Consider the following 26,905-nt stretch of genomic DNA (forward strand, 5'->3'; position numbering starts at 1 on the left):
GAGTTAGAAATGTGCCAGGGGATTCCAATACAAGCCCATCAAGGTGGCATGTACCAATGCCATCTCACTAGTCCAAGTGATCAATTTCAGTTCACAATTGATGGCTCTGATAGGTCTAAGAGTCAAAGGGATCACACAAACAAGACAAGTGTCTGCTAATACTAACTGATAGAGTCAAAAAAGGAGAGAAAGATCCAACATGGGAAGTGGGATACAGAGCAGACTCATAGAATGGCAGATGTCCTAAACAACACTCTGGCCTCAGAATCAGCCCTTAAGGCATTCAGATCTGGCTGAAGAGCCCATGAGAGTATTGTAGGCATGGAAAGCCAAGATACCATGGAAAAGAAAAAAAAAAAAAAAGAAGAGGTCCTAAATGAAAGATCTCTGCAAGTGAGATCCCAGTGGAAAGAACTGGGCCATCAAAGAAGGAGGTACCTTTCTCTGAAGGGAGGAGAGAACTTCCACTTTGACTATGACCCTGTTGGAATATGATCAGAGTCGGTGAACTCAAAAGGCCTCCATAGCCTTGGCAACTCATGATTAGAGCCTAGGGAGATTACTGACGCCATAAACAGGAGTGTCAAATTGTTAAGTCAGCAACAGAAGTCACTGTGTACTTACATCCCATGTGAGATCTGTCCTTAATGTGTTGTCTAATGTGAAGTGATGCTATAACTAGTACTGAAACAGTATTTTTACACTTTGTGTTTCTGCATGGGTACAAACTGATGAGATCTTTACTAATTATATACTGAATCGATCTTCTATATATAAAGATAATTGGAAATGAAAAAAATAAAACCTGGTGTTAAATTGGAAATGGCATAGAAAATTAATTAATTTAAAAAAAAAATTACGTAGGATCTCTGTCTTTAATGTGCTGTACACGATTATTTAATGCTATAACCAGTACTCCAACAGTATTTTTTTCACTTTGTGTTGCTATATGGGGGCAAACTGTTGAAATCGTTACCTAATATATACTAAACTGATCTTCTGTATATAAAGAGAATTGAAAAGAATCATGATGTGATTGGAAGGGGAGAAGGAGCGGGAGAGGGGAGGGTTGTGGGTGGGAGGGAAGTTTTGGGAGGGGGAAGCCATTGTAACCCATAAGCTGTACTTTTGGAAATTTATATTCATTAAATAAAAGTTTAATAAAAAAGTAGGTGTTCTCCCATCTAGAGTATTAGTCTCACATTGAGAAATTCAAACTCTTACTACCTCACTGCTGTTCTTACTTGCTGTCTCTGTTTCTTGACTCTTATGTCTTTTGTTGTTGTTCCTGTGCCTAAGTCTAGGTTTGACTCTCCTATCTCCATTTTTCGTGTCCTTCTCTTGACTCTTAGATCTTCACTATTCTCCTTTCTTTTTAAAAACATAAGTAGATGTGATGTGGTGGGTTAAGCCTCTGCCTGCACTGCTGGCATCCCACATGGGCACTGGTTCGAGTCCTGGCTGCTCCACTTCCTATCCAGCTCCCTGCTAATGTGCCTGGGAAAGCAGCAGAAGTTTTTCGGCCCAAATCCTTGGGCCCCTGCACCCACGTGGGAGACCCAGAAGAAGCTCCTGACTTCAGTCTGAGACATGTATCCAGAAAATATTTTATCATAGTGACAGACTAGTAATACTGGTTAAAAACTGAAATGCCAATATGTGTCTGTTTTTGGTTTTTGTCAGCAGTAAACACTGCAACTGTTGATTGACAGAATGCAGAAGTCAGGAACTACAGAGAATTGATGAAGTTACAAAATGTCCAAAAGACAGTTTGTCATCATTCATTGGTATTTTCTGAGCATATGGAGATTAATATAAATGTAGTGCACATTGGGGCATTCTTCCCACCATAAATGTGGTATTGTTTTCCACACATGAAATGGAAATTTATCTTTTTTATCTGATGGTAATTTATGTTTTTTATATCTGTTGTTTCAATATCTATTTTAAGTTCATCTATACATGCAACCTCATCTTTGAACATATCTCTTTTTTTAAAGAAATGAGGCCATGAGTTTTGGTATATTTTAACAATCAGTGAATTTTGTAATTGCTCAAGAGTTGACCAAGTATTCAGAGGCATGTTTCATTCAGTTTTTTCAAAAATAGGAAGCACATTGATAGAAAAATAACAATCTAAACCTTAACATAGAGATGCTGCATAGCCTGTATTCAGGCTCAGAAGTCCAAAACTTATAAGCACAAATAATTTAAGAACTAAATTATCAGCTATTACTTGAAATAGACACATTGGCTTTATGTTCCTGAAAACAGAACAGCATTTGCTAAAAGATGTAATTCAAATGGACTAAATATGGACAGTATTAAAAACAAGGTAGGTTGTATTGCATAATCTGGCAAAGCATAAATTCTACAAGATAATCTTGGTATCCTGAGCTCTAAATATGAATTTTCCTTTTTATGTGACTAATATCTGGATAGAGATTTATTCTGACCTTCAAAAATCACTAGATTATAAGAGAATAGACCACCTCTTTTATTTTTGTTATTCTCTTATATTGACATAAGTTAAATCTAATATAAAACCTCATATCTTAATTCAATCACCAGTTGATTCTTTTAAAAGACAACTTTAAAGTCTCTTTCATCTTAAAGCTATTTCAATTGTTCTAATTCACACTTATCTTTTGTGAAATAACTTACTCTCTGTTATCTTGACTCCAATTTATCTTCAAGCAATCCATTTTCCACATAGTCACCAGAATCATCCTTTTAAGTCATAGATTTGATCAAATTTTGTTTTCCGGTGATTCTTTGGATTAACCACAAAGCTGAAAACTGCTAGAAAACTTATACAAAACAATTTTTAACTTTTGAAGATGGCACAGAGCTAGTAAAGTATGAGCCTTTTTGGGATCATGTTCAGATGACAGAAAAAAAGATAAATGAATATAGTATTCAATTTCACCTGTCTTCCAAAGGCGTTTTGATTCCTTAATCATCAACAAAGGAGATGAGATGCTTAACATGGATTTTTGTTTGGCACATGGTACTGGGGAAAGACATAGTCCACTGAAATTAAGGCAATTTAGCAAACATTCTTTTACAACAAAATCCTAGAACTAAACTACACAGGACAGGTGTTTGGCACCCTAGTTAAGTTGCATGCATCCCGTTATCAGAGTGCCTGGGTTTGAGTCTTGTCTCTGCTTCCAATTGAACTTTACTGCTAATGTGCACCTGAGGAGGCAGCAGGTGGTAGCCCAAGTACTTGGGTTCCTGTCACTCAAGTGGGAGAACCACATGGAGTTCCAGGTTCCAGGCTTCAGTCTGACACAACCCTGCCTATTGTGAGCATTTAGTGAGTGAACCAGCCAATGGAAGACCTCTCTGTTTCTCTCTGCCTCTCAAACAAGAAATTAAAACAAAAACAAAAGCAAAAACAAAACAAAAACTAAGAAAGAATGAAACTAAATGAATAAGGGCAAAATACAAATAGACCATCTCACACAGCGATGAAATCCGTCTTTGAATTGTGTTCTGATTGAATTACAGTTCTTTGGCATCGCTGGTGCCATTAGAGTAGCTGCATGCCAGAAGAAAAATGAAACCTTCCCTGGATGAAGATAAGAACAGCAAGACCTTGTCTCACACATCATAATGCACAAGTTCAGCACTCAATCAAAAAATAATATAGTTGTGTTTGAAACAAGATTTGATTTTTAAAAAAGGAAAAGGACATAAGAGTAGATTCACAGCATATCCAAATAATAGGATATCTGACTGAGAATTCAAGATAACCATGATTTATATGGTCAGGAATTAAAAAGATAAGAGAAAGAATAACTGTTAGCTACAAGAGTGAAGGATATTATAAACTTTAAAATACAATAACTGAGAGTAGCACTTTAATAGTGGGTTTAATAGCAGATTGGGAAATGCCGAATACAGAATTAAATTGGAAGATGGATCAGAAGAAAGTCTCTGTAGAAGAACAAAGATAAAGAGATTTGGGGAACATTTTAAAAGGCGCAGGAAGCAATGAAATTCTCTACTTTATAATCAGTTGGATTTCCAGAGGAGATGATAGAAAAATTATAACAGAAGGAGTAATTGAAGAAATGATTGCTATGACTATCCAATACTGAAATGACATTAAAACCCATTGATTCAAGAAGAACTGTAATACCAAGACACATAAGGATAGAATGGCTGTAATCCAAAGACAAAAAACTTAAGAGCTTCCAGAGTAAAATTAACACCTTATATTCACATAAATACCAATTATTCCTTTGATTAAAACTTCTATTTTCTAATAATTTCTATTCTAGCTTTTGCCTCTCCCAAAAGGAATGTGTAAGTATGTGGGGAAAGTTGGGTGTCGTATTGCTCAATCATGCAGCAGTAACTTGTCCTTACATTCTCATTGCATCCTTTGGAATCACTGGCATCAGTGACAGTGTTATGGTCATTGTTTACTGAAGTTGGAGGATGATAAAACTCATGGTTGTGTACTTTCAAGTTAGCAATAGTTCAGTTGTACTATATGCCAAACTTGATCTCACTTTGGACTTCTGAATTTCTCTCATGGCCTACATCTGAGCTCTTGGAAAACCTGTTTAACCACTTGTCAGCTGTGTTTATAAACTCTTTTTGAAGGCAATTGATAAGTTATAAACTTATTTGCACCAGAATGATATGAAGAGTGACTCAGAATTGTTAAATCTTACCCTGTTTCTGTCTACCACATCTTTTGTGAAGTGGTCATCTCTGCCACTCCACATAACATACAAAAGAAGTTGAATACAAGTCATATACCCACAAAACTTACAACACACAAATGGGAGTAGCATCCCATGTTTTCTCCTCTTTTGCTACTCTATATTCTTCTTTCCACCATTCATTCAAGAAGATTTGTGTGTTTTTCTTTTACATAATATCCTTTTATAAATCAAAGTAACATTTTGTGGCTTTATTAATTTAGATAAAAAGGCTCTTAATTATGTATTAATAGGGATGTTCACAAACATTAAGTTCCTTAATTCCAGAGTCATAGTATGATTGTAGTTCTTATTTTAAAATTTAAGTTATGCAAGTTTCATATAGTTCATATATACAGATTTACGAACTTAGTGCACTCCCTCCTGCCCTCTTGCCCGTGCTCTAACCCTTCCTCTCCCTCCCTCTTGGATTCTCACTCTTAATTTTGATAAAATTCAATTTTCATTATACTTAATGATTGTATAGTTAACCTTACCCTAAGTAAAGGAGTTTAACAAAAAGTATGAAGAGAAAGAAAACAAAACAAAATAAAATAAAACACTATTCCTCAACAGAGGAGACAAGGGTTAAGCCAGGTAAATGATAAACAATCATTGATTCTCAAAATGTCTATTTCACTCCAATACATTACATTTTGGGTACTCTATTAGTTACCTTGGATCAGAAAAAACATATGACATCTGTCTTTTTGTTACTGGCTTATTTCATTAAGTATAATTTATCTATTGAAAGCTTCTATATCAGCTGTTCTGCTTTGGCCAAGGAAATAAAAAGGGAGAGATATGTGTCAATTTAATAAAGAAACTTCTCATGGATCATCTCACACTGTGGCCCTGTGATTGCTAAATTGTGTGTTAACATTCAGACTCAATCTGCCTGAATGGAAAGAGCCCCTTTACTGACATGTAATAGGCAAGTAGTGGAGAGGGAACAATGAGTATTTTTCTTACAACACTGAAATTTTTGAGTTGTTTTATTAACTAGCTTAACCTAACTAAACTAACTAGAATTTGTTTTCAATTGGTTTACCATTATCTGTCACTCTTTATATATCTCTATTTCCACCTCTACCTCTACCTTTGTCTATATTCTACCTCAATCTCTATCTTTTCATAAATTTATTATCTTGCTAAAAAGATTATATTTTGAAATCTAAACATAACTTCTATATATGTTCTAATTATTCTAAACTATTCCTTGTACAAAATCACCCTCATGATCAAAGCAATGCCTCTGGCCTAGGAAAAATACCATACTTGGAGTCATGTATTCTTCAAAATATTATGTATTTCGTACAGGATGAGCCAGAGAATCCTGAATGTCTATCTAACCTTTGTTGCAGATTGTATTGGTAGTCACCTTCTTAATTACACCCTAAGTATTAAACACAATCCACTATTCCCTATTTCCTGTAAACAGGCATTTTTTTTAATAATAACTAATTTTATGACTCCAACTCTTGGCTTATGCTGCATACTTTTCCTATAATGAAATTCTTAAATTTCCTTTCTGGTCTCTTACTTCACTAACACCATATCTCTGTAGTTAACATTAAAAATTATGGACAGAAAACTCCTTCCTATGTGTTTATCTAGCCCTCTAAATATGATACTGATTGAATCATTATTACATAGTGTGAAATTTTCCAGATGAAGTGGTTTTTTGGACTCTTGCCTTTGGGAGAAAGTGTGCTTTACTTATTTTTGTAATCCAATTACATAAAACATTTTCAGATATAATTTGATGCTAATGAATTTCTATCAATTTTTAAATAATGAGAAGATAACTGCTTCTCAATTTCTGTAGCTTTTGTATTGTATTTTGACTTAATTTAGTCAATTTTGAATATTTGTATGTCCAAATGTCAATTTGTACTATATTTATGTGAACTAAGAGTATGTTGGGTGGCCCGGGGAGGCAATGGAGGATGGCCCAAGTGCTTGTGCCCTGCACCGCATGGGAGACCAGGAGGAAGCACCTGGCTCCTGGCTTTGGATCAGCGCAGTGTGCCAGCTGTAGTGGCCATATGCAGCGTGAACCAGAGGAAGGAAGACCTTTCTCTCTCTCTCTCTCACTGTCTAACTCTGCCTGTCAAATTTAAAAAAAAAGAGTATGTTGGGATGAATTTAGTACTGTTAGTGACAAAATAAGAAAACTTGGCTTCTTGGATTGATGGAAAATATGAACATTACATCAAAAGAATCACTCAATGCTAATGTTTATTAATAACATGTATACATTAATATAAAAATGAAACAATAGACAAGGGATTCTTAATTTTCAGTAATGATTCATTATTCAGTTTCTGTGTTTTGTAGAATCAGGAAATTCTAGGTAATTATGCTACATTTATCTTTCTAATATATTTCTGAAATGTAGATGAGTTTTAGTTGTTGTCATGGGAATGTGGCTAAGAGGAAGTGAGCTACATAGCAACATTATTGTTACTTGCCACCACTATTACATTCATCAAAATAGGTGAACACTTGAAGTCTCTGAAGGAAACACTGCCACTAAAAATTTACTCAATTTATACTTTAAAAACTCATCCCCACCAAAGTTTAAAAAAAAGTAGAGGTAAAACAGCAACTTTACCAGTATCCACCACAATATGATATTAGAATTATTGACTTGAATTGGAAGCATATCACATATATATATATTATATATTTATATATATATATTAGTATTGTGAACTTCTACATATTTCTATAAAAGATGGATTCAAAAGGGCTTTGGTAATTTAATTTTACAAACTTACAGTCATATTTAATTCAGCTATTTTGTATATACTAACACAGTAAAATATACCATTTCTTTATTCTTGTTTCCTATTTGCTAATTTCCTTCTGGTGCCAATAAAAATTTTAATTCTATATTAAATTAGCTCTAACAAAATCTCAGGGATCTGAGGAAACATTTTTGAAGAAGTACAACTCCATTTGATTTAGATATCTGGAAAAAATGGTAGGACAAAGTGTAATGTTACATGCACACATTCTTATAAACATACAATTGTACTTCAACTTTATCTTTGAAGAATTTGAAGCAGAATGATAAGTCATAGGCATGGGTATTTGGTGCATCAGTTATTCTGCTCTTTGGGATACACACATCCCATATTGGAACTGGGTTGCAGGCCCAGTTCCACGTCCAATTCTAGCTTACTTCCAGTGCACACCTCAGGGTATAGCAGATGATGGCTCAAGTAGTTGTGTCCTAGCTACAAGTCATAGGAGGACCCAGGATATGTTCCAGGCTGCTGGCTTCAGCTGATCCAGTCCCACCTATTGTGCGCATTTGGAGGAATGAAAAAGAGCTGATGGAAGATTTCTCTCTCTATCTCTTTCTGTCCCCCATTTCTTCCTGTCTTTCAAATATAAACACTGACTGTATGATGGATATGTACACTGAGTCCTCCTGGAACACATATTAGATAGGCCCATAAGTCCTGTTTAGTCCAGTGGCAAATGAGACCTCATTTTAGCCCCTTGGGTATCTGCTGCATCCCTTTTCTAGTTTCAGAAAAATTTGAGCACTCATATTTATGACAAATGCGACAACTCTATTAACTTTTAAACCATGGCATGTTTGATTTGTATTTAAGGATCTTGTGTAAACAACTCTGTTTATGGACACTGAAGGAAGCCATCTGCCTTCTGCTGGATCTATTTGCTCATAGAATGCCTCTTCAGGGCAATGGAAAGATATCAGTTTAATCTATTAAAACTAAGAAAAAAGACAAAAATGACTCCCTTAGAATGTTAACTATTCTAGTTGCATGTTAAGTTCCACTCTCCTCTGTCCTACTCTATTCCCTGGGAAGATTTTGATGAAGTGTGCTCAAAATCTAGCTCTTGAGAAGAGTCTCATGCATAAACACAAACTGTACCATTCTGGTAAAAGTAACTTTACCTTTTCCCATCAAGATGACAGCTTGTGTTAAAATTCAGGTAACTTTTCCACAAGTTATCATGGTGGTTCAGGATATTGATGACATTGTGCTGATGAAGCCTAGTGAGCCAGTAGTAGTGCTTAGTTTTATTGGTAATACATGTGTGTGTTAGCGAGTACAAAGCACCAAATAACAAATATGATAAAGGTTCTGAGGCCTTCTACCTCAGTGACATGTCTAGGAGTCCAGTGGTATGGAGCATGTTGGGATATCCTTTCTCTTTTTTTAAACTTATTTAATGAATATAAATTTCCAAAGTACAGCTTATGGATTACAATGGCTTCCCCCCCCCATAACTTCCCTTCCACCCGCAACCCTCACCTCTCCCGCTCCCTCTCCCCTTCCATTCACATCAAGATTCATTTTCAATTCTCTTTATATACAGAAGATCAATTTAGCATATATTAAGTAAAGATTTCAACAGTTTGCACCCACACAGAAACACAAAGTGTAAAATACTGTTTCAGTACTAGTTATAGCATTAAATCACAATGTACAGCACATTTAAGACAGAGATCCTACATGAGGAGTAAGTAAACAGTGACTCTTGTTGTTGACTTAACAATTTGACACTCTTGTTTATGGCATCAGTAATCACCCTAGGCTCTTGTCATGAGTTGCCAAGGCTATGGAGGCCTTTTGAGTTCACTGACTCTGATCTTATTTAGACAAGGTCATAGTCAAAGTGGAAGTTCTCTCCTCCCTTCAGAGAAAGGTACCTCCTTTTTTGATGACCTGTTCTTTCCACTGGGATCTAACTCACGGAGATCTTTCATTTAGGTCATTTCATTTTTTTTTTTGCCACAGTGTCTTGGCTTTCCATGCTTAAAATACTCTCATGGGCTCTTCAGTCAGATCTGAATGCCTTAAGGGCTGATCTCAGGTCAGAGTGCTGTTTAGGACATCTGCCATTCTATGAGTCTGCTGTGTATCCCACTTCCCATGTTGGATGTTCTCTCCCTTTTTTTTATTCTATCAGTTAGTATTTGCAGACACTAGTCTTATTTATGTGATCCCTTTGACTCTTAGTCCTATCATTATGATCAATTGTGAACAGAAATTGATCACTTGGACTAGTGAGATGGCATTGGTACATGCCACCTTGATGGGATTGAATTGGAATCCCCTGGCACGTTTCTAACTCTACCATTTGGGGCAAGTCTGATTGAGCATGTCCATCCTTTCTAAAGTCTAGTCTTTCTTACCTTCAGAAAGCAGTCACAAAGTCCCTTGAACTTGTTTGGATTTTGGATGCATTTTCTTGATTTAGGTGTGTTACTCTGGCCCATGTACTGACTGACCCAAAAAGCTGCTGATTTAGAGTGGGCTCCAGATCAAAAGAAGACTGTAACACTTTCAGGTACTCCGTAAGCTGCTCTTCACTTGAGCCATGTGATCCAGTAGATTCTATTGTACCTTAATGGTTAATAGCAGGTAGAAATGCTATTTGAGCCTATGACAGGCTCCTATGGGGTAATCACAGATCAGATCCTCATAATTTTGAAATAAATCTCTGAAATCCTTTGCATGTAACTACTCTCCTTTTGAGAAAGGTTTTGGCTTCCTATCGAGCCTCAATAAAGACCAAACACTTAATGGTGGGCCTCCAAGTTACTTTGTAGCATGAACTGACTGTTGTAAGCTAAGTGTTTTCTGACCCACCAAGCCATGAGTTTGGCTGCACACAGATGTACTCCATCACCAAATGCAAGCACTATATATAAGATTCAGGCAAAGCACACCCTAAAAGCACACGTTACATGGAGAATTGGTTAAAATGCTCATGTTCCCCACTCCTCCTATACAGCATTCTATTTCTCAACCTGCTTCTATGGCCTTATGAGGGATGCCCTATGATTTTGTGATAGAGAAAAAAATTGATCTTGATTTAACAATGATTTTGCACAATCTACAGACACCAGCCAAAAGTGGACAAAAGCAGCATTATGGCCCTTTTTTTGGCACAAATTTGAAGGGAAATAAAGAAGGAGAAACCTCTCAGTGGGCAGAACTTTAAGCAGTGCTCCTGGTTGCTCAGTTTCCTAGGAAGGATATTTATGAGTTTTGTAATGATTCATGAATTGTGACCGATGGTTTGACTGGATGGTCAGGAACATGAAGTGAATGTGATTGGAAAATTAGTAACACAGAAATTTGGGGAAGAGGTTTGTGGATAGAATTACTGAATGGTCAAAAATCATGAACATGTTGGTTTCCCTTGTGAATGTTAACCATACTGTTACCTCAAAAGCTGAAGATTTTAATAATCAAATGAATGGGGTTAATTATCTTGTGGATATCAGTCAAGATCTTTCCCTAGTCACCCTCATCATTGCTTAATTGACTCCTCAACAAACAGCTCACGATTACAAGAATGGAGGGTACCCATGGGCTTCAACATTTACATTTACTAAGGCTAACCTTACCACAGCCACTGCTGAGTGTGCAGTCTGCAAACAGCAGTGATAAATGGTGAGACTTTAATGTTGCAACATTCCCTGAGGTTCTCAGCCAACTCCTGGGGATGGATTAATTACATTGGATGTACTGATTCCAACCATCATGGAAGTTCCAGTGTATTACTCAAATGGGAAATTTGTCACATCATCACAACTCTCCTCATACCACTGATAAGAGATTCTTTAGTGCCCATATCTTAGGAACCATTTGACTTATCACCTCCTAACATAAATTTCTGGTTTCCTTTCTTATCCATCTACTACCTTTTCTCCTATTTATTTGACCACAATTCCCCTGATTAAATGCTTCATCAAAAGAATCAACCAACAACTATCAGTCAAGTAACATGCCCAACAGAGAGAACAACCTCTGAGTACAACAGTCCTCATGAAAACAACACCAGAGCAAATGTGATCCTGATGAACATTTCATGAAGCCATCTTCTTTGGATTTCCCTTATCCATGAGTTGTTTAAGGACAGTCCTTCTGAACCTGTCTTGTACCTAAGAAGGTGTGCAAGGCTGATAAAATTGCTATACCTGACCTAAAGTTAGGGCAGCTTGACTGAGATAGCTTGATCTTGAATTCTTTATCTGAACTTCCTGCACTGTTAACTGGCTTGTTACTTTTCAAGTTCAAAGTCCTGCTCCATGCCCATCAATGCCCTATTTATTACAATATTTGGCAGTTGAATTTTCAGACATCCCCATTGCAGGTTTTAATAAATACTCTTCCTCTTTCCAGATCCATGATATCCAAGTAAAACCTATGTATGTACTTCTTTCCTGAGCTGTTTCCGGCTTGGGCTTGAACATCTCCCTATAGCAATATTCTCCTGAGAAAGTATTTCCTCATTAACATACAGATTCACATGTGTTTTTGACAAGATATAATGTATCTCAATCCATAAACCCATTTTTTGCCCCACAATTTAGACATGTTTCCTAATACTTTCCAATATTATAGTATTTTTAACCTCCACCAGCTAATTTCTTTGTTCATTTTGCTCCAAACCCTTTATGATTGTTAAGTTATTGCTGCTTTCTATACTATATGAGTTCCTAATGCATTATCAAAACTAATAAGGCAGTAGTATCTTGTAGTATCTTGGAATATAAATGCAAATTGTGAGCAGTATACAATTATAACTTCAAGAAAGTAAGTAACTTATTGGGTGTATGTGTCACTAGAGGTAGTTATAATGTGGGCTTTGTGTGAATATTCATTTCACAAGTAAAGAATAAAATAACATTATCACAAGTAAAGAATAAAATAACCTTATTCTTTTTTGAAATGCTATTGCCAAATAAACCTAAACAAATATAGCTTACTTCTAAATAATTTGTTTTTATTGATAAATAAAAGCATAAAATTATACTTACTCACATGAATCTTAAAATTGCATTAGCTTAGCTATGTTTCCTGATTTGTTTTTTACTTCTGGGCTTCTATTCTGTAAATTTTTTGTTACTGACAATTAACTTAGGCATCAATATAACAACAATTTTCCAGGAAGATTGTCATCATGTAACAAGATAGAAATCAATGTCAATTTGTCATGCACAAGTTCCTTATTTCCTTATGTAGTTAGTGCTAAGTAACCTTGATTTCATTAGACATACTACTATGAGAAAAAGAGATAATTATAATCCCATGGGCAATAAAGGCAATAAAGTTGTAAACTTTGATTACTTCTCTTATTAAATTGACAAGAAGGAGGTTTTGGAAAATGCTGCCATGCCTGGGTTTAAAAGAGGAAATATAGTTTTTGAAAATAAAGTAGCACTGAAGATTCTTAAACATGACCTTTTGTGGAAAATATTATACCGACTTTTATTTCAGGAAGCATGTTGTTTGACTTCATTTTTCTGTTCCAGATCATCTATAAAACTTCAAATGTCCCTTCACTTATGGCCAGTCTAAATCTAGATTGTCTCTGCCATATTAAGCTAATTGTACACAGCAGTTTTACATATTGGTAAACAATCTTACAATTTAAAAGAGCATGAGATTATAAAAACAGACTTACAATATGCAAGCATAAGAAAGTAATAAAATTATTTTGTTTTAAAATCTCTGTGTTGATGTATCTAAAGAATTTCCTGTCCATTTGGGATTAATTCATGTTAATAATGAGAATGTGCTGTATTTGCTGAAAGATCAAAGTTAAATCCTGCTGTTTTATCAAAATAATTCCCAATCATTTTAATGATAAGTGTTCACCGAGTTTAATTACAATTGAATGCAGTGTTTTACTAGAGTAGTAAAATGTAATATAAATTTGAAGTAAATAACTATCATTGATATTGGTATATTGCAATTGTGGCATTCTGCACAATGTGTCAGATTGCCTATATATTAGTGAATTAGTATGGCAGCATACTTATACAAATGATGATTTAAAACATTTTTGAAAGGATTAACACATTTTTTAAGAACATGCAATTGACCGCCCTTAGATGTTCTTAGTAATTCAATAAATCTAATTCCTAACTTCAAAATTTGAAAAAATATTTTTAAAATAACGAGCATTTCATTTGTATAAAAAATCATGTTTAGTTAAATGTAAAGCATGTGAAATGGCCACAAACTTTAAAAATATATTTCATACTATTTTAGTACCAATTAAAAAATGAAGACATAATTTACTTCATAGATATGTACAATTCTTGTACATCAATTACAATATTTTAAAAAGGAAAACAGTGAATTTTTGTTTCTTCAACTCATTAATTTCTGTGGCTTAAATTGAGTCCCACAATTTTAGCGTTAAATGCAGAACTTGGGACACATGTCAAAGTGAGTCATTTATGCAGGGACTTGAAACCAAATGGTATTCTATAAGGAGTAATTTTTTTTTCCTTTCAAAGGCTGCAACAATCTTTATAGACATATTCTTATTATTATCAAAGTGATAAGTGTGCATCTGAATATTTTCCCTTAATTTTAAAATTCATAGCATTATACATACAAAAAGAAGAAAAGGACTGAAAATGTTTTCTCCTCACTAAAAAGCTTTAAATTATGATTGTGTCCATATCAAGATAACACCTCACTCACAAAGACAGCTTTGTTCATTCTAAGAAGTGAAAAACTTTGGACTTTACTTCACATTAGACATATTGAGAAAATTTTAAGTTACTATTTCCACATCTCAGTCTTTGAAAGTACCAGTTAGTATTTCTATAAGAAAATCTCCTGCAGAAATATGTTAAATAATAAGTAAATATGAAGTGCTTGAGAGGGAAACAAAAACCTAATGAAAAGGATGGGCATCATAGAACAGCAGGTTAAGATGCCATTCGGGATGCCCACATCCCATCTGCGGATGACTGGGGTATGGTTCTTCCCCTACTTCTGATACATGTACCTGGAAGGCCACAGATGATGACTCAAATACTTGAATTTATGGATGTGAGGGTGATCTGCTTACAACATCTGTCACCACATTGGAAGCCAGGGTGGATTTGGCTGATCTAGCTGGCTAGGTGGTGTCCACTTCCTCGCTCACTGCTCCCTGTGCATTCCTCCCAAAGCTGCGTGCTCAGTGGAAGAGGACAACCTCGCCCGCTAGAGGAGGACTGGTCTTCTGTCAAGGGTATACGAGTAGCCGCGCTCTGCTGCTAGAACCTCCAAACAAGCTCTCAACTGCTTGAATTCCTGCCACCCTCACAGGGTGGATGGAGTTCCTGACTCCTTTCTTTGGCCTAGCCTGGCTGTCACAGGCATTTGAAGAGCAAACCGGTACCTGGAAGATCATTTTCTGTCTCTCTATTTCTGCCTTTGAGATAAATTAATTAAAAAATTAACACTGATTCACCACACTTACCTCAAGAACCCACAAGTATAATTCATAAATATATTAATTTTGGTATTATATTATACATATTATATATGTATATTACATATTTACATATAGTTGTATGCAATTATGTTGGGAATACATATGATTTAAGGTAAACTATTATAATATGGAGTTACAAAATATTATTTAATATATTATAAATGCATATTGAAACTCTAATAGCCTTTTATTTTTTAATATTTGTTTACTTATTTGAAAGGTAGGGGGTGAGGGAGATTGAGAGAGAAACAGAGAGAGAGAGATCTTCCATCCTCTGGTTCTCTCTCCAAATGCGCACAACAGCAAGGGGTAGGCCAGAATGAAGCAAGGAACCAGAAATTCATTTCATGTCTCCCATATGGGTGGCAGGAAACCAAGCACCTTTCCCATGATGTTTTAGAAGTATGTCCTCATACTGGATTTTAAATGGCTCTGAATTTAAATCCTTATAGACAGACATCCCTAGTTACTCAATGCTAACCCTCAAAGGATAATATTGCTACATTCCTTATTAATTCAACCAACAGTTTGTGATCATTTCAAACAAAAATTAAAAAGCTTCTTGAAAAAAATATTAATTCATATATTATAAAATCCTATATACCAAGCATTTTTTACTATAATGTTGTTACCATATTCTACTAATTCCAAATGGCTTAAAATCAGCAAAAGTTTCTAATCTGACTTTAAAATTAATATCAGAAGGAGGAGGAATAGATAAGAAGGATGGGAAAAAAGCTGGAGGAATGAGACTGTGATGAGGAAATTCTTCAGAGATAAGGCTAATGCCCTAACTTCTGTTGTTTTTTAAGAATAAGAGATCTGTTAAAAGACTTCTTTATGAGTTCCAAGATGGCTAAATAGGGAAAAGACATTCTGCTTTAGGCAAATGGAAAATAGCAGAACAAAGGTGGAGGAAGTACATCCTAGGGGAGAGTTGGAGAGAAATCTGCAGTGGAAATGCCACAGAGGGAGAGGGATGCCGCAAATTAGCGTGGAAGGTGTGGATGCACAGCAAGCAAGCTCAAAAACCACATGTGATTCCAGCAACCAAGAGCCGGAAGGAAAACCAGCTTTGGAGAGAGAGGTGAAAGTAGACTGCAGCAGCTTGTCCCACTGGTGATTTTGCCAGAGGGAGAGCATTGCAGAACACACTGGCTTTGGAGCCCTAACAAGGGGGAGAGTAGCCCCAACCCAGCGAAAAACATGTTTCTTTTTCCCCATACCCCCACAATCATGTCCAGCAGCCAACTGGGAGAAAGCACCACTTTGACACCAGTAGCTGCTGCGGCGGCTTGTGTACACATGCCTTGGCAGCAAGCAGAGAGAAGATGCCATTTTAATATCAGCAGTGGCTGTGGCGACTCTTGCGCATGCATGGCAACTGGTGGGGTTAAGGCACCATTTTGAGATAAGTAGCAGCTGCAGCAGTTCTTGTGCATACATGCGATCCAGGGATTTTACAAGAGGAAAAAAACCCGCATTCCCCACGAACTTTGAGTTTGGCTGGGAGGATTGACAAGGGACTGGGCAACACATAGGACTGTGAGGTACCCCAAACCTCTCAACATATCACAGGCTCTAGGGCTCAAACTGTCAAAGTGGAGCACCCAAAGGCAGCTGACTCTGGGAATGTCTGTGCATCTCTGTAGATGGGACAGGCTAGTGGGGCAGAGCAGGTCCTCTGCATCCCATGACTGTGGGAGTCTTGTGTCCTGAGACTGTGGGAATTCTGTGACTACACCAGAGGTTGCTGAGTGCAGCTGGGACTCTGGGCAATCACTGTTTATGGGCTCCACACACTCAGAGCTCCCTGATTGCCTGGGGTCTATCATTGCAACAGGATCTGTGCTCACACTGAGGACTGCATAGATCCCTTATGTGGTTAATGAGGCCATGCAGATGAGTTTTGCACCCATTGTGGGCTAACACTTGGGCATTGATCACCTTTGAAGAGAGGAGGTGAGAGTGTGATTACACCAACAGAGGTGATTATACCCTTCTTCCCGCTAAGGAGAAGATCTATGCCCAAATTGGGTGTCACCCTGAAGCACTGACCAGAGCTCCCTAGCCACACCCAGCCTGTGCCTGTGGGTGTTCATTGAAAAAGCAGGCACTCCACTAAGCCACAGAAGCACAATTCAAATGTAAAAGCCATCAGAGAAGAAAACCAACAAGTATTTTCACAAATGCCTAAGAATAAATTTCAAGAAACAAGAATAAGGAAGACAACATGACTGCCCCAGAGGAACACAAAGCTTCAATATTAGTTTTTAAGGAAAAAGAGATTGATGAAATACCTGAAAAGAAATTCTAATTCATAGGGTTACTCAAGCAATGAGAAACAAATGAGTTGAAAAATCAATACATGACATGGAAGAAAAATTTTCCCATGAGATTAAGATTTTCAAAAAAAAAAGAGAGAGAGAGAAATAAAACTGAAAGGTTACAAATGAAGAATTCAATATGTCAAATAAAAAACATAGTAGAAAGCCTTATCAACAGGCTTGATGAGGCAGAAGAAAGATTATCCAAGCTAGAAGGCAAATCTTTGGAAATATCTCTGTCAGACAAAAAAAAAACAGAAGAAATTAGAAAAATTAAAATCAGTTTTTGATATTTATGGGATACTATCAAACAACCCAACATATAGGTCTTACAAGTTTCTGAAGAAGTGGAAAGAGAGAATGGATTAGAAGCCCTATTGAATGAAATAATTATGGAAAGCTTTCCATAATTTTGAGAAACAAAGGGACCTCCAAGTACACAAGGCACATAGAACTCCTCATAGACATGACCACAAAAGATCTTCATCATGAGACATTGTAGTCAAACTTTTGAGAAATTGGAAAGGCATCAAATGAGCTATCAATGCATATCAAGGACCTAGAAAAACAACACCAAACCAAACCCCAAATTAATAGAAGGGAAGAAACAATTAAAAATAGGTAGAATATAAATAAAATTGAAGCTAAAAAAATCATCAGTGAAATACAAAGCTGTTTTTTGAAAAAATAAACAAAATTTATACACCATTGGCCCAACTACCCAAAAAAAGAGGAAGAAGACCAAAATTAATAAAATCAGAGATGAAAAAGGAAATGTAACAATAGATACCACAGAAATAAAAAGGAATTATCAGAAAGTACTACAAAGAGCTAAATGCCAACAAATTGGAAAATCTAGAAGAAATGCATAGATTCCTGGACACATACAATATGCCAAAACTGAGCTATAAAGACATAGAAAACCTACATAGGCTAATAACCAAGAGGGGGATTTAATCAGTAATAAAGATCCTCTCAACAAAGAAAAGCTCAGGACCACATGGCTTCACTGCTGAATTTTACCAGACATTTAAAGAACTAATTCTAATTCTTCTCCAGCTATTCAAAACAAATGAAAGGGAGGGAATCCTCCCAAACTCTTTTTACAAGTCTAGCATCACTTTAATTCCTAAACCAGAAAAAGACACAACAGATAAAGAAAACTATAGGCCAATATCTCTGATGAACATAGATTTACAAATCTTCAACAAAATACTAGCTAATTGAATGCAACAACACATCAGAAAGATTTACCTTGACCAAATGGGATTTATCTCTGATATGCAGGGATGGTTCAACATTCACAAATCAATAAATGTGATACATCACATTAACACAATGAAGAACAAAACCCATATGGTTATCTTAATAGAGTCCGGGAAAGCTTTTGATAAAATACAGCATTCTTTCATGATGAAAACCTTAAGCAACTTGGATACATACATCAACACAATCAAGGAAATTTATGACAAACCCACAGCCAGCATCTGATTGAATGGGGAAAAGTTGGTGCATTTCCACTAAGATCCTGAACCAGACAAGGATGCTCACTCTCATCATTTTTATTCAATATATTCCTGGAAGTTTTAGCCAGACCCAATAGGCAAGAAAAAAAAATCAAAGGGATACAAATTGGAAAGGATGAAGTCAAATTATCCCTGTTTGCAGATGACATGATTTGATATATAGGGGATACAAAAGACTCCACTTAAAGACTATTGGAAGTCATTAACAAATTTGGTAAAGTGACAGGACATAAAATTAACACACAAGTCAATAGCCTTTATATACACAGAGAATGCCATGACTGAGAAAGAACATGTAATATCAATTCCTTTCACAATAGCTACAGAAAAAATTGAATACCTTGGAATACATTTAACACAGGTGGTGAAAGATTTCTGCAATGAAAATTACAAAACCACAAAGAACGAAATAGAAGAAGACACAACAAAATGGTCGAATTTTGCATGTTCATGGATTGGAATAATTAATAACATCAAAATGTAAACAGTACCAAAACAATTTACAGATTCAATGTGATCCCAATCAAAATACCAGTGATATTTTTCTCAGATCTAGAAAAAAATTATGTGAAATTCATATGGAAACATGAGACACCAAATAGATAAAGCAATTTTATACAAGAAAAACAAAGCCAGATGTATCATAATACCAGATTTGAAAACATGTTACAGGGCAGTTATAATCAAAACAACTTGGTACTTGCACAAAAATAGACTTTTACACCAATAGAACAGAATAGAAATTCCAGAAATCAATCCACACATCTACAACTAACTAATCTTTAACAAAGGAGCTAAAAATCCCTGGAGCAAGGACAGTCTCTTCAACAAATGGTGCTAGGAAAATTTGATCTCCGTGTGCAGAAGTAGGAAGCAAGACCCCTACCTTTCACCTTACACAAAAATCAACTCAAAATGGATCAAGGATTTAAATCTATGACCTGATTCCATCAAATTACTAGAGCATAACATTGGCAAAACTCTGCAAGACATTGGGATAGGCAAAGGCTTCTTGGAAAAGATTCCAGGAGCAAAGGCTACAAAGCCAAAATTAGCACATGGGATTGCATCAAGCTAAGAAGCTTCTGAACTGCAAAGGAAACACGCAGCAAAGTGAAAAGGCAACCAATAGAATGGGAGAAAATATTTGCAAACTATGAAACTGTTAAAGGGTTAATATCCAGAATCTATAAAAGAGCTCAGGAAACTCAACAACAAAATAAATAATCCAATGAAGAAATGGGCAAAGGATTTGAACATACATGTTTCAAAAGAGGAAGTTCAAATGGCCAATAAACACAAGAAAAAATGCTCAGGATCACTAGCCATCAGGGAAATGCAAATCAAAACCACAATGAGATTTCAGCTCACCCCAGTTAGAATGGCCTTTCCACAGAAATCAACAGGCAATAAATGCTAGCAAAGATGTGGGGGAAAAAGGTACCCTAATTCACTAGTGGTGGGAATGTAAACTAGTACAGTCATTGTGGAAGGCAGCATGCAAATACCTCAGAAAGCTGAAAATAGACATACCATAAGACTCAACAATCCTACTCTTCAAAATTTACCCAAAGGGAATGAAATCAGCAGATGAAAAAGTTATCTGTACCCCCTTTTCTATTGCAGCTCAATTAACAATAGCTAAGATGGAATCAACCCAGACATCCATCAACAGATGACTGGATAAAGAAATTTTGGCATATATATGCAGTGTGGAATACTACTCAGTTGTAAAAAAGAATTAAATCTTGTCTTTTTGTCTTTCACAACAAAATGGATGCAACAGGAAACCATTATACTTAGTGAAATAAGCCAGTCCCAAAAATACAAATACTATCCACATGTTTTGCCAGATCTGTGATAACTAATAGAAAACCCAAAATGTAATGTTTTGGAGTGAAGCTTACATTTTGAGATTCAATGATTTTTTACAGCCCTTGTCTCTATTGTTGAGGATCAGTGTGTTTTACTTCTTACTATTTGTTGAACTCTTTACTTAGTGTAGGGCTAATCTCATGAGTATAAAGTAAACTGAAAGTTTATCATTGTAAAAATCAAGAGAGGGAATAAGAGAGGGATGAGGAGGAGGGTGGGAACATTAGTGGGACGGAGGATAGGCTGGGAAATATCACTATGTTTCTATATCTGTATATATGAATTACTTGAAATTTGTTTTCCCTGAATTAAAAAAAAGACTTAGAAATTAATATCAATGCTTCTATCCCAATGATTTTGAAGAATGAACATAACTAACATACCTAGTAGATTCTTCATCATGGAATTTTAGCTTGAATTTTCATGTAAAGTTCAAGAATTTATAGTGACATAGCAGATATAGCATATATGAAGTGTTATTGCTATTGCAAAGCTCAAAGTTATTACAACTATATCATAATTGTAAAGGCTTTTTCTGTTCAGTTCTTGGTTTAGTTTTATAAAACATTATTTCCCTATGGTTTACAAGGTAGAGAATTTTCTCCTGATACTTTTATAGACACTTTCTGGTTGGATTATTTCTTGATAGTTCCCCTCTGACTGAAAGAAAATCACATGCCTTGTGAAGTGTGGAATTAACAAAAAGCAAGGTCTAGGTAGAATAAAATGTAATTCTGCTGTTGTTGTTGATCTTTTTTGCCGTTTTGCTTTAATACTGTGGTTCTTTTTAATATGTTTGAATGGAATCCATTACAAATATACTTATAGATGAATTAAAAATACCATTCTTACTTTTTCTCCAAAAGCTTTCCAAGGTAGAAAGTACTTACCTAATTTATGAACAAAGCAAACCACATGCACCCAGACATCTGTATTAAAAATTATAGCTAATAGAATCATTATTCTGCCACAAACTACAGGGAATTATTTATTCAATGGCAAAAAATGCTTAATTTTTCACAAATGGAGTACCAGGACCCCATTAACCTTTTACTAAAAAATAAGAAATTTTATTTTTGAAGAGTTTCTCTGTTAAATGATTCTGTCTTAATTGCTTTTGATGTTATAGACAGTAGAGAGAGAAGCAGATAAAGTATGATTAATTCTTTTCTGCTTGCATCTAAGTGATAGATGTTTATGGTTTCTCTGATTCCAACAGCAAGGAGAGTTGTCTGTGTTTTAAGTCAATTATTTTATTTCTTGTTCAATCTATGACTTTTCTGAAAAAAAGTATAAATTCCATAGGACAGAACCACCTAGAGATACCGGACCTTAATTTTCCTCTCCTTAAAGATGTAGGTAATATGCCCCACTGTTAATTCACTGCAAGATAGTGATCAGGAAGAATTCTAAATGACAGGGAGAATTTTACACTAGAATATAAATGTGACTTTGAATGTAATTGATAGGTTTACTGACAAATTTTTTTAAATTCCAAAAATACATTAATTTACATGATCACTGACATGATAAATCTTACTCCTTTGCTCATAAAATTACCAGAAAATGAGCCTCATGGCATCAATATTTCTGCTAATGAATGTGCTGAGAAGTGTTGCTATTTCGGCCTATCTTCATATGCTAAGAGGCATATGTATTAGCTTCCATTTCTTTTTAATTCAGGTATCAATTGTCTGCTAAGTTTTAGCATGTTTGTAAGATTTGATAGGAAAAAGTACAACTAACGTTCTATAAAGAAGTTTCATAGGAAGTGTGCATAGATGGAGAGAGACCAAGTTTGTAGGACAGAAATGCAAGCATGCTTCAAAAAGTCCATAGAAAATGAGAATTAAATGATAAGTTTATTTTGGTGCAAAATTTCAAATTAAACATATTTTTATTTATTTGAGAGGGGGAGAGAGAAAGAGATGGAAGGAGAGAGAGAAAACTCTTCCACCCACCAACTGACTCCCTAGAATGCACACAACAGCCAGGCTGAGTCAGTCCAAAATCAGGAACTGGGAATTCATTCTAGTTCTACCACATGATCCATACTATCAGCAGGGACCCTATTACTTGAACCACCGCCTGCTGCCTCCCACAGTGTGCATTAGCAGGTAGCTGCAATCAGAGGTAGAGCAGGGACTCAAATCCAGGAATTCCTGTATGGTATGTGGGCATCCCAAACAGCATCTTAAGTGCTGCACTAAACACCCACCGTAGCGCAAAAATTTTGAAATCCATGTATGTTTTTCTTAATATGTATTTTTCACAAACTTTGTGGAGGACCCTCATATGCATGGATTTCAAAAATTTTGCAAGAAGATAACCTTACCTTTTAATTCAAATTTTCTACAAACTTTTTGAAGTACCCTAGTGTGAGAAGATAGAAAAATAACACATGCAAATGTAATTTAAAAGCACATTAGAATTAGATTAGGGTCCCAAGAATGCACACCAACAAATTGCTATATGAGAAAATTATTAAGAATGGTATCATTTGCTACTGACAGAAAACCAAACAAATTTTATTAAGCAAAAAGCAAAATTTAATAATGCACAAACCTGAATGTTTAGAGATATTACTGATTTTATGAGCGACTGAAACCTTGTTCAGAGACCCCAGAATCTACCTTCTTCTGTGCTAACTTCTCTTTGCTTTCATGTTAGATTTTTTGCTTCCTCAGAGTGCCAGTATAGCAAAATTAGACTAATCGTTTTGTCATCTCAGTTGCCTGAAAAGAGAGAATATCTTTCCTAATATTTATTCCAAAATTTAATTTTATTGAGATATTCACTCATGTACCAATCTAAGAGATAATTGCTATATTCAGGATTATATCATGCTCTGATGGATCAGATTTAGGAATCAAGAGTTTAATTGTGTGAAATCATAGGAGTAAAATGGTTTCCAGGATAAATGGGAGTTCTCTAAGCAGGGGACAAAAGCATGGTTAGGGAAAACAGTAGACACTGACAAAAGGGTGTTTGAAGAAGACAATATGTCCAGTTTGGGAAGGAAAGAAATGAAGAAAGATTTCAGAGAGATTATACCACTTAGTATATTCTTTCCAGAGCACATCAGGTATAATATATGAGGCAGATCAGAAAAAATGGCTCTCTAATCAGAATATGCAGCAGGGGAAAACTATGAACACAGGAAAACCGGAACACTTTCGTCCAACAAGTAGTCACCTTGCTGAGAATATAGAAATTTGCTTTTTGAAAGTCTTTAATGAGACATTGAAGATTTTGCATCTAACTTTACAAAAGATATGGAGCTATTGAAGGATCAGGAAAAGGGGCCAGTAACTGTCTTTTGGGGAAGTTAGTATTTGAGGTTTTATAAGCTGGGAAACATGAGGAGAGACTAATAACAAGGAGTAAAGTTAAACTTCTATTACATGTGTGAAAATGTTAAAAATACTTTGAAAAGGAGCCTGCATTGCGGCGTAGGGATTAGAGCCACCGCTTGCGATGGTTGCATTTCAGATTGATGCCGGTTCAAATCCCAGCTCTTCTATTTCCAATCCAGCTAAGTACTTGGGCCCTGCACCCATGTGAGAGACCTGGAAGATGCTCCTGGCTCCTGGGTTTGGCCTGGCCCAGCCACAGCACTTGTGGCCACTTGGAGAGTGAACCAGCGGATGAAGGATCTCTGTCTCTGTCTCTCCCTGTCTGTGACCCTAAATACCAAATAAAATAAATAAGTCTTTATTTAAAAATACGTTGAAAGTAGTGATATCATCTGAATCAGCATTTTTTAATGGGATCGAGTTAGGCGAGAGTGAATACTTAATATAAAGGTTAGTATAGCCAATGTTTGACCTTCCTCTTTCCCCAATTATAAAGTCTTCTTTTAGTATATTATATATGTGAAATTTTATATACAACTTCATTTGGAAGAAATACTTCCTATTGATTTTTTTTTAAATTCACTGTTCTCTTAGCTAACATGATTATTGTATGTACTGGTACTCTTTGTCATAGCTCACCTCAATTTTTCATTGTGTGTTATGCAAATGTGTACTAAGCAATAACATGTCCATTTCTGTGATGATAGTACTTTAGTAACACTAGAACATTGCTGGAAATGCAAAGATATAGAGAACATTTCACTTACCTGATGACAAAAGATTTTTTGCTTAATGAAGCTTTTTTTTTTTTTTTGCTTTGATGAAGCTCTTAAACTTTCTACCAAAACCTGAAATGTGAAAATCACTTGTCATCATTTTCATCTTAATCAATCAACTAAAAAATACCCTGCTGATAAACATGCTTTGGACTTTCATCTATTAACAAACGATTCGTGGTGAAAGCAATCTTTACCCAGTCTATGTTTAATTGGTAGTGATGTCAGTAATGGTGGCATAGGTCTTCAGATGCAAAGTAGCATATGTCCATGTTAAACTAACCTAAAGCGCTTCCATACAATTTCACGTATTTTTATTGCTATAGAGAGTGATGAGAGGCTGTGGATTGAGGGTTTTAAAAGATAATTTTCCCTATCTCCGAGATTGACTTCAGGATGCAGATAGAACACAGATGGACACCTTGTTAAAGTTTCTAAGATATGACATTCATTTATGACGCATATAAATTACATTTTTTGATTTCTTAGTAAAATAAACCAATAGATGCCATTTTCTAATAACCTGTATTGAACTTAATCTCAATGATACACACAAAAGCTATTATCTTAGAAGACAGGTAATTGTTAATAACCAGAAACAAGAAGGGTGATTAAATAAACCATAGTACTCTGAACTACCAAATAGAATTTTAAAATGTTATATTTATATGTAGTGACATAAGAAGTTCTTCAAGTAAAAAATGTGAAAATTATGAAAGAGCATATAAAAATCATGAAAAGATGCTTACATGTGTACAGAGATTCATATAGGCATACTGTGAAGATAGATATTTCTATTTTACTATTCATATCTCTGTCTTACATATATATATATATATGTACATACCATTTAAGTAAGGGATATATTTGTGAATTGTGTAAAAATAAATATTTAAAAAGCCATAAAAATTGAGATAAATGACCAAAATTACAGAAATCTAAGAAATTAAAGACATTCAAGCTATAAAGCTCATTAAAATGTACCATAACAGATGGAAATAACAATAATAAAGATGAAGTGGAAGTACTAACTGGATTTGGAGAAAATGTTCTTAAATGAGGCAATATCAAATTTCATTGTATTATAAAGTGAGCATGTTACCAGGTGTCAATTCTCTAACAAAATGGAAAAAATAAGTACCAGAATTAGGAAGAAAGAATATTTTAGGATATTTCATTTCTAGACAAGATGGAGAAATTCATTTTTCCATTCTTCCTGTAAGTACACTAAAAATCCCTAGACATCACATAAAACACACATATGAAGACTGAAGGGGAAATGAGTGGACTAGTTACATAACTTGTGATTCAAGAAACAGCATAGCAACACATTTCCTGGGTTTTCAGTTGCTAACTTTATACCCTGATCTGGGTACTAAAGCAGTACACAGTCAAGTAATAACAATAGGTGTCAATAAAACAAAAATATTCCAAGATAACCTTGCTTTCTGTTATCAAGGGATCTGGAAGAGGAGAACAGTTCTGACAACAATGGATACTTCTCCCATTTCTATTAGCAAAGGCTGAGTGCAGAGCATGAACTGCCACAGGTACACAAAAGTGACAAGGCACTCCTTTTTCACCTTAACAGGATGATTTAAAAAGAGGCTAACACATTTAGAGTTCAATTTGCCCTGTGTTATAGGTTTTTATAATAAATCGCTAAAACAGGTTTTATTTATGCAAAATAAGTAGTTAAAATCAATAATAGGCATTAGCCAGTTGTGAGACTTGGATCAAAATATATACTAAATGTTCTCTGAATTTCCTGATAACTTAAATTGTAGAATATGGCAGAACAACAAGAAAATATATAGACTTAGGAACACTAAATAATTAACAAGTGTTTTGGGCTCTGGGTTTTCCAAAAGTAATTCTTTGTTGTAGAAAAGTGTATTAAAATGATATATTTATAACTATTTTAAAATATATTAATTCATATTATATTCTAGAAGTTTACTGTTACTGTGGTATATTAAACAATAAAAATCCTTTAAGAATTTTAAAAAGAGGCTAAGTGTAGGGAAGAATTCTGAATAGATA

General features: G+C 35.3%; 1 long non-coding RNA gene across 1 annotated transcript in view; it reads right to left on the reverse strand.

Moving 5' to 3' along the window:
• The window catches only part of LOC133753514 (uncharacterized), a 59,021-nt gene that overhangs the window by 15,777 nt on the left and 16,339 nt on the right, over positions 1-26,905 (reverse strand). The window contains exon 2 of the long non-coding RNA XR_009865070.1: positions 24,854-24,934. This is a non-coding gene — a long non-coding RNA (uncharacterized LOC133753514). The remainder of the gene's footprint in view (positions 1-24,853; positions 24,935-26,905) is intronic.

Source organism: Lepus europaeus, chromosome X (genome assembly GCF_033115175.1).
Source record: "Lepus europaeus isolate LE1 chromosome X, mLepTim1.pri, whole genome shotgun sequence".
Taxonomy (NCBI): Eukaryota; Metazoa; Chordata; class Mammalia; order Lagomorpha; family Leporidae; genus Lepus; species Lepus europaeus.